We start from the raw sequence: 6,486 nt of genomic DNA, 5'->3' as shown, positions 1-6,486 counted from the left end.
CCAGGCCGGGTGGCAAGGAAACACTGAAGTTACCTTTCAGCCCGGTTACCTCTGTTTACCTCTGTAGGCGGAATCTCAGAAAGCTGTTGGCACTTCAGACTGAAAAGAAGAAAACAAAATGCTGCCATTTGGGTGTGTGTTGATTTTCTTTTCCTTCCTTCCTTCCTTCCTCCCTCCCTCCCTCCCTCCTTCTCTCCCTCCCTTTTCATTCTCCTGTGGACCCATGGACTTCAGGAAAGGCTTTATCCAGCAACAGGACAGTGAGGTCAGGGATCTCTCTCATCTCTAGGTTTGACTTATCACAAAATCGGCCACGGAAACTCCCTATGGCTACAAAGTGGCAGCTGGGGCTCCAGCCCTCACATCCCCACAGAAGACAAAAGCCCCTTCTAAGCCTCCCCAGTGTTGGTCCAGTTGGAGACCAACTGCGACCCATGTGGGGCCAGTCCTGACGTTAGAAAGCAGGGCTCAGATGCCGGGGTCACTGTGTAAGTGGACAGAGAACAGAGTGCCCAGCCTGAGTCCAGAAGAGAGGCTGCAAGGTCCTGGTGCTGAACCCCGGCCTGCACCTCCTTGTCCTGGGGCCCCACGGCCGCCCCAGCAGCTCTGGGCCTGCTGCGGGGACACCGAGGCCTGGGGCAGCCCTGCCTCTGTCCCCAAGGGACCAGCACTTCACAGGAAGCCCCCCAGAAGCAGGCAGCCCCCAAGAATTGGGAAGCCCGAAGCACGGCGGCGGCGGCAGCAGCCTTGGGCTATGGAGAGATGAAGGGCTGGCACCTGTACTGGAGGCCCAGCCCCAAAAGGGTGGACCCCGGACCCCGTCTCTGTCTCTGGAGCCTGGAGCCCGTCGGGAGGCGCTGCCGGCCCCGGGCCTGAGTGTCCTGCAGCCCCGGGGATGCCAGGCAGAGGCTGGCGGCCAGCGCCACCTGCCGGCCTCCAGGGGGACAGCACTGCCTGGTCTGGGGAAGGGACCAGGGCTGGCTCTGCCTTGAGCCGAGCGCCCTCTGCTGACCACCGAGGGCAGCGTCCCGGACCGGCCTGGGAACCTGCAGGCGGGAAGGGGCCCAAACCCCCAGTCCCAGCAAGACCCCGTGCGGGCACGTGCCACTGGGCACACATTTCCCCCCGCAGGCAGTGACAGCGCCCCAAGGCCAGGGCACGGACGCCAGCCCAGCACCCTCGGGGACACCCCAGCGTGCCCCTCTGCCCTTCCTACAGGGCCGTCCTTTCTGCCGTCCCAAGGCCTCCGTGGGGAAGGAGCTTGACCACTTCCTGCCATGGGGAAAGGGAAGCACAGAGAGGTTTAGCTGCCTGATAGAAGTCACACAGCCCACGTAGGCCCCCAGAGGACACCCAAGGACACACGGAGTGACAGCAGCCCTCTGTGGGCAGACCACAGACGGCGCTCCACAGCCACTCGCACACAGAGATACCCCCAGATCTGACCAGGTAGACCCCAGGGAACCAGGTTAGTTATGCTGAGGTCGGAGTTCAGCCCGGCCATCTGGGAGTCCCGTGCTCTCAGGCAGGTCCTGGTCTCTGCGCCTCAGTTTCTCGTGTAAAGAAGACCCCTCTGGGGTCCCCAGCCCCAACCCTCCGTGCTGCCCATCCCAGAGCCCCCACCCCACATCCCAGGAGCCTTGCTGCTCCCCGACTCTGGGGACACCCCGATTTTCCTCTGAGCATCAGCTCAGCCCTCCCAGGCCTCTTCTGCGCCCCCCACCGGGGAGCCCAGGAGGTGGGCGGGCCCTCCCCAAGGGTGGCCTGTCTGTCCCCAAGGGTGGCAGATCCCTGCCCCACTTCCCACAAGACACTGGAAGTTCCTGTCTTCCCCAGGGAGACAAAAGGGAAGGGAAACTCTGGAGGCTTTTTGGGTGGGGGGAGGTGGGGAAGAGGGGGTGGGGAGGGGAGGGGCGGTCCAGTGGCCTTCACTACCCACCACAGGACCCTTGCTCCACCGTGCTGTGGAAGACCCACAGGGAGGGGGGGCGAGTGTGGGAGCCAGCCCGCCGGCTTCTAGTCTCTGTGGGGGCATGAATCACTTTTTAAATTAAAGTGTCTGGGTGTGTGGAGAAAAGTCTAGAAGGAAATCAGCAGGTGTGGCAGAGGCTGGCACTGGAGGTGAAATCCCAGCAGGGGTGTCTTTGGGCCTCCTGTAGACGAAGCAATCTAACCGCTGGCCCAGTGACAGGACAGTGTCCCCCGGAGAGCCTGGTCCCCCCGGGCGGGCTGTCCCCTGGGGCCTGGACTTGGTGGGCCTGGGCCGAGGTGGCTGTGGCCGAAGCTCTGGCCACCAGGTGGCGCCCCTGCTCTTGTTTTGAAGACAGCTCCAACTTGAAAATGACCCGCTGTGGCCCCCGGGACCAGTCCCGGAGCCCAGGAAGGACCAGTTCCTGAGGGCTTCACTCTGGGGACCCTGGACCCCACATCGGGCTCCCTCTGTGGAATGAATGAAAGCTTCTAGGCCACTCACGTGCAGTGGGGTGGGGTCAGGATGAGGACTGCCGGCCTGGCCCCATGGCGGGGGGGGGGGGGTCCCTCCTTCGTGCCCAGGACCAAAGACAGGTCCAGGATGCCCCTTGGTTGCCCCCTGGCCTTTGCTCCCTGAGGGCGGACTCGTCTCAACTCCGACATTGACTCTGGTACAGGGCCCCACCGAAACCCCACCCGGGAGCCCGCTGCCTGGCTTCTTTCTGGTCAGCTCTGATCTCTGCTCTGAGCTTTGCTGGGCTCTTGTGCTCAGCTGGAGGCCATGGGGGGACGGGGGGGCTCACACGGGCAGCCGTGTGGGACCGGCCCGGTCCTGGCCAGCTTCGGGCCCCAGAACCAGCATCTGCTTGTGACTGGACGGATGCTGGCCCAGGCCAAAGCCAGGGAAGAAGCAGCGCTGACTTTGATCTTCGTGGGCACCACCCTGCAGGGTCAAGGAGACCCCATGACTGCCCTCCTGGCCCCAGAGATGCCTCCCCTGGGCCGTGTGGCCCCAGACCAGAGCGCGCGCTCCTGGGCCGGTTTCCTGCTGGTAGCATCTCGTGGGGCCGCATGTGGCTGGGGCCCTACAGCCCCCGGCCTGCCCACAGCGCTGAGCAGAGGATGCTCCAGGGTCTGGTGCAAAGGAGGCGAGAGGCCGAGCGAAGACGGAGGCCCCGAGCCTCGAAGGCCTCCCCGGGAGGCCGGGCCTCGCCTGTCTGCCCCTGGCTCTGCCCCCCCCCCCCCCCGGCCGCACGGCCCCGTGCAGGGGCTGGAGCTGCACTCAGGGCGGCTCCGCTCACCTGAGCTCACAGGGCAGCCCCGGCCCCGCTCCTGGGCCCGCAGGACCCTGGCCTCGCCTCTGACCCAGTCAGACCAGGCCTCGCCCGTGGCGGCCGGAGGCATAGCCGCCACACACACCCAGGGCTCCCTGGGGTCATGGTGACCCCAGGGTGAGGGGAGACTCTGTGACCCCCACGCCCAGCCTCCAGGCCCCTCATGCGGAACTCACCCTGCGGACTTCGAGCCTCCACCCGGGCGCGAGTCCTGACACTGCTGGGGACTGGGGGGGGGGGGGGGGACTCTGCGCTGGGCTGGGGGAGCGCAGGGGCCGGCTCCGTCCACGTGCAGCCCCCGTGGAGCCGCTGTGTGAGGCGCTGGTTTCCGGCTGGTTCCGGCTGGGGGCAGCCTCAATCTTCCAGGAGGCCCTGCCTCGGGCCAGGCTCACAGGCTGGGCGGGGGACCCCTCCTTCCTGAGCGACCTTTTCCCTGCTGACAGCCAAGATCTGGCCCAAACCCTTCCGCCCTCCCTCGACTCCTCTGTCCCAGCCCCGGGAAGCCCGGGGCCCAGCACCCGCCTTCCATGGCCCTGTGAGTTTAGACGGCGCTCCAGGGAGCCCAGCCACGCAGGACCAGGCCCCTGACACCCCGAGAGCAGGGGAGAGCCCCACAGGGGGGCAGTTCCAGTGCCCCAGGCCCTGCCCCTGTCCCCCCAACCCCGCTCTGTCCTGGGAAAGCCCCCTGGGGAGACACCATCAGAGCTCTGGAAACTCGGGTTTGCCTCCTCCTGGCTCCTCACATGTCAGCCAAGCCCCCCACTTCTCTCCGAAGCCCCCGCAAGGCCCCGAGCGGCCCCTCCTGCCCAGTGGCCGGTCCTCCCCCACCCCACAACCCCACGGCCTCCCATGGCCCAGACCCCCAATGTGCCCCACGGGTGACACTGGGCAGAAGTTATGGGGGACAGCAGCACCCCGGGGCCCAGGACGCACTGGGCGGCCCAGCGCGCGGTTCCGTGGCCTCTTCTCACCCAGTGTGGGGCAGGCCGTGTCGGGGCTGGCCAGAGGCCTGCAGCGCCCCTCCCCCATCCTTCCCGGACCCGGGCACTGGGACCCCGCGCGGGTTCACGCCCCACTGTTGTGCTAACCCCTGCCCTCCCTGGCCTGGAAATTCTGACCTCAAAGTCCGAGCAATGATTCATGGGGCCGGCCGTGGCTGGATCACCTGCTAGAAACTTCCATGGCAGAGGCTCTGGCTCTGGGCGGGTGGAGAGCCTCGCAGCCAGTGCGGGCTTCTGGATAGAGAAACCGAGGCTGGGCCTGTGCGGCTGCGCCTCATCCCCAGCCCTGGAGAGAGAGAGGCAGGAGGGTCGCGAGTTCGAGGCCAGCCTGGGCTAGAGGGAGTCCTTGTCTCTAAATGAAGACAGAAGACGTGGGGAGAGGCGCGGCCTGGTGAGCCGCCTGAGGAGAGCAGAGTCCACGGGACGCCACCATCACGGTGACCCCGGGCACACAGTGACACCCCGCTCTCCACCGGCCGCCCATGGGCGATGCCCGCCCCCCAGCGCAGCCCCGGCCCAGGCACTGCACGTGGTGGGGTACCGCCGACAACGGGGGGGGTGCAGTACCCTCAGCCGTGGGGAAGGGAGCTGTCAGGACGCATGCACGGTGGTTGAGGACGGACACTCTGCTAATTCCAGCCCCTCCTCCCTCTCTCCCCGCGCTGCCCAGCGGGCCTCTGGCTCGGGTCGTGGGGTTCCCTGCCCCAGCCCCCCGCAGGTGGCCGGGCGGCCCTCGGTCTTGCTCCTGCGGCCGTGGGCGCTGCGGGTTTGCCCGGGGGCGCGGGGCCAGCACACGGGGGGGGGGGGGCGTCGCTCACTCCCACTCGACCCCTGTGCCCTCCAGCCTCAGTTTCCCTCCAGCTGTGTTCACTGGTACGGCCCTGGAGCCACCCCCGGGGAAGAAGGTGTTCTAATCCAGCCTGCCGCCCGCTCTGGCCTCCTGTGATTCCAGCGCTGGCGTGGGGACATGAGGGGCCACGGCCTGACACAGGAAAGCCGCTCAGATGAACCCGCCGGGAGAGAGGCACCAAGAAAGCCCCTCCTTCCAGAAAAACCTGCCCCGTGGGTGGGGCTCTCCCTTCCTGTTACCGTTCATCCCACTGTCGGGGCGCACGGGTCCGCCTGACCTGGCCCAGGGCTGGGCGCCCCCCCATCCCCACCTCAGCCCCCGCGCGCCCCGCCGCCCACGAGGCCCTCTGCCCGCTGTGCCTTTCCCGCACGCTGACTTTGCTCGAAGCTTCTGCCAGGCCTGGGCCTCCCCCTGGCACCGCCACCTGCCCCGGCCGACAGCCAGGAAAATGGCTCCCGAGCCACCCGGAAGGAAAGCATCACAGCAGGCTTCCTGAACGCGATCCTGTGTGGGGCCTGGGGACGTGGCTCAAGCGGTGGAGCGCCTGCCTGCGGCCAAACCCCAGCACCACCCAAAGAAAGGGACGTCCCCTACCTGAGAATCTGGCCGTGGGATTCGTCCTCCCGGGGAGGGCTCCAGAGGCAGCGTGGCTTCTGGAAAGTTCAGGGCCTGGAGAGAGGTCAGCCCAGAAGTGACAGGTGTCAGCCCTCCGTCGGTGAGCCCGCCCTTCACCCCACACCCCCCGAGCGCCCCACGCCGGTGGTGGAAGACAAGAACTCAAGTTCTGCCGTGACGTCACCTTAAATCGCCACCACCCCACATCTGTGTGCCCGGCCCCCTCTGTATCCCGAGTCCGACCCTCCAGCCGCCCGGATGCCCCCCTCTCCCCCCCCCAGCCCCCCCCGCAGCTCCCCCCCTCCTGCCCATCCAGGCGCTGTCCCAGAGCCCTCTTGTGGCAGAAGCAGGAACTGCAGCGGCAGGCTTGCTGGGGGCAGCTGGCCACGTGCCCCCCAATGCCCTGAGATGATGGGGTCCCCCGCTGTACAGCCCTGGGCAGGGCCGGCTGTCCAAGCCCTCCCCGGCCGTCAGACCCGACCCAGAACCAACTTCGCAGCCAGGCTGCTCAGGGTGACCCCGACTGTCACCCAGTGCCCCTCAGACCCTGGCTTAGCTCTGCCCCCCCCAGCTGATTTCAGCCCTGGGCACCGGAAGCAGGGTGGCGCTGTCGGGCAGACGGGCGAACCTGTGCCCCACATTCGGGGACCCAGAAGCAGAGCAGGGGACCCCGGGCGTCTGGGAGCAGCTCCAGTCCCCTCCGGGACTCAGATCA

At 67.1% G+C, this 6,486-nt stretch overlaps 1 long non-coding RNA gene across 2 annotated transcripts in view; it reads right to left on the bottom strand.

Annotated features, from left to right (window-relative positions):
• LOC138805356 (uncharacterized) overlaps positions 1-5,827 on the bottom strand; it is a 13,640-nt gene extending 7,813 nt beyond the window's left edge. The window contains exons 1-2 of one of the 2 annotated variants that reach the window (XR_011365503.1): positions 5,751-5,827; positions 34-99 (exon numbers count right to left, since the gene is read on the bottom strand). This is a non-coding gene — a long non-coding RNA (uncharacterized lncRNA). Of the gene's footprint in view, positions 1-33; positions 100-3,481; positions 3,635-5,750 lie in introns of those variants that run through there. The other variant, XR_011365502.1, reaches the window with a different exon arrangement.
• Between the last annotated feature and the right edge of the window lie 659 nt (positions 5,828-6,486).

Source organism: Dipodomys merriami, unplaced genomic scaffold (assembly GCF_024711535.1).
Source record: "Dipodomys merriami isolate MVZ:Mamm:240054 unplaced genomic scaffold, mDipMer1.0.p SCAF_39, whole genome shotgun sequence".
Taxonomy (NCBI): domain Eukaryota; kingdom Metazoa; phylum Chordata; class Mammalia; order Rodentia; family Heteromyidae; genus Dipodomys; species Dipodomys merriami.
Note: the sequence above shows the minus strand (reverse complement) of the source record. Positions and strands in the feature narration are given on the sequence as shown.